Below are 2501 nucleotides of genomic sequence, written 5' to 3' on the forward strand. Positions count from 1 at the left end.
AAAACTTCCTTCATACAAAACTTCACAAAATTCTTATTAGAAGCATTAGTGCAATAAAAATAACAAATCCACTTGCGTTCATATATCAAATATCTATTAAAGCATTAGCTACTGTATCAACCTCTTCAAAAATCTCTTTGATCAAACGAACTCAAAAAGAAAAAGATTAAGAGGCAAATGCATATAGTGAAAGAAATATGTCAAAACAGAACAGCAGGTAAAAATCAATTTTTTCGAAATTCTTCGGTTGCTCAGATCGAAAGTGTTCAACTGACTAAAGTTAGATAATGACCTGGGGCATATGAAAAAATTTGGCAGATCAAAATTACGCTCTGGCTGTGAATACGGATTTTTATGGTGACATCATAGAATCTGTTTTCAGGACAGCAACTTCCCAAAAACTTAATTTATTCTGTTAGAGGCTATTCTTGGCACAAAAACGAAATAAAAATGATAAGAAGAGGTTATTAAAGAGTTAATAACTTCCAAGACTCAACAAAACAAAATTTACTTAAATAAAATATGGGTTTCTCCCAAGAGTGCTTTTCTTTAACGCCTTTCAGCTAGGCGCGGAAAAAGAGCTAACATCAAGTATTATCAAGTGAAGAAGCATCAACATCATAATTGGCGGGAGCCTTGCGTCTACCCCTCCTACCTTTACATTTTTTCTTAGGGAAAGAATGAGAAGTACCTGGTGGGGAGGTGAAAGTCGTAATACCTTTCCCCACATCTATCTTTGCTCCCAGGAGTTTTAGTAGAGATCGTCCAAGCATGATTTATCCCTTTCCAGCACATTCAATGATAAGATAATCAGTAGATATCATCCTTCCTAGGATTTTTGTATGCACTCCTTCAACAATTTCTATGGGTAATATAACAACATTATTGGTAAGAGATATTTCTTCTCCACCCTCAGAAAGTCCCCAAAGATTTAAAGACTCGTAAATATCTTTAGGCATAAGAAAAAACTCAGACATAATATCACAACGAGCATAAAAAAATTCACCACCTATATCAACTTTTACTGAAGGGAGCCAACTTGAGTGTTCAGAATTTACTGGAACATGATCATACTTTTCCCGAAACATACTATAACATTCTTTCAAGCTAGTTGTATTTGTCTCAATAGTATTTAATATGGAAAAATGCTCACAAGGGATGAATCAAAAGTACTAGGTCAGCTATATGTTGCAATCAACTTTTTTATGGCATTAAAAGCTTGATCTCCATCACAATAAAGGAAATCTCCTCCTCCTACAGTGTCCAAAGCATACCTATAATGAAGAACAAGACCAAAATAAAAGCTACTAAGAAGCAATCCTAGAGTCATTTTAGTATCAGTTTTATTATAAGAATTATTAATTCTAGACCAAGATTTCTTAAAACTCTCCTCACTCCCTTGTTTAAAAGTGAAAATCATTTCCTCAGGTGACATAGTAACATGAATAGACATAGAAACAACTTAAAATGGGAACTATTTTTTGTGTTTTTGATATAATGAAGGAAACAAGACAAAAATAAAATAAACTAAGCAAAACTATAACAAAGTAAAGAGATTGAAGATGAGAGACTTCCCTTGCAGAAATCCTCTTTCTCCCCGGCAACGGCGCCAGAAAATCATGATGGCGGCTTGAAACTGCTGGGTAACCCCAAGAGGAAGGTGTGATGAGCACAGCAGCAACTCTTCCCTCAATAAGAAACCAAGGTTTAATCGACCAGTAGGAGAAAGGTGTGACTTCTTAAGGTGTTGCTAGCTGACTATTAGCAGGGCGCACTACCGGCGTGTGCAACAACGTGGAACCTGCGCACAACACAACCAAAATACTTTGGCCCAACTTACAGTGAGGTTGTTAATCTCACCAATTTTGCTGAACACAAAGGATTAAACGTATCGAGTGGAATTAGATATTTGCAGTGGAATTAATGAGAACAGTGGTTGCAGAATGTAAACAAAACGGGATTGCAGCGGATGAATTTATCAGTGTAAAGGAAAGGACCGGGGTCCACAGTTCACTAGAGGTGTCTCTCCATAAAGATAAATAACATGCTGGGTGAACAAATTACAGCTGGAAATTGACAGAATAAAGACCATGCATGACAAGATGATTACTATGAGATTCGTTTGAGCATTACAACATAATACATAGACCGTAATCCAACTGCGTCTATGACTAATAATCCACCTTCCGGTTATCGTCTGAATCCCTTCCAGTATTAAGTTGCAAGCAACAGATTATTACATTAAGCAATATATGTAAAGTAAATAATTGAATTACCCTTGGATAAAATATTGTTGTTTTCTCCCTAGTAGCAACAACACATCTACAATCTTACAAGTTATTGTCACTCTTTCAGAAAACTAGAGGCATGAACCTACTATCGAGCATAAATACCCCCTCTTGGAGTAACAATCATTTACTTGGCCAGAGTATCTACTAGCAACGGAGAGCATGCAAGATCACAAATAACATATGACAAACATATAATCGATCTTAACATAG

Source organism: Lolium rigidum, chromosome 1 (genome assembly GCF_022539505.1).
Source record: "Lolium rigidum isolate FL_2022 chromosome 1, APGP_CSIRO_Lrig_0.1, whole genome shotgun sequence".
NCBI lineage: Eukaryota > Viridiplantae > Streptophyta > Magnoliopsida > Poales > Poaceae > Lolium > Lolium rigidum.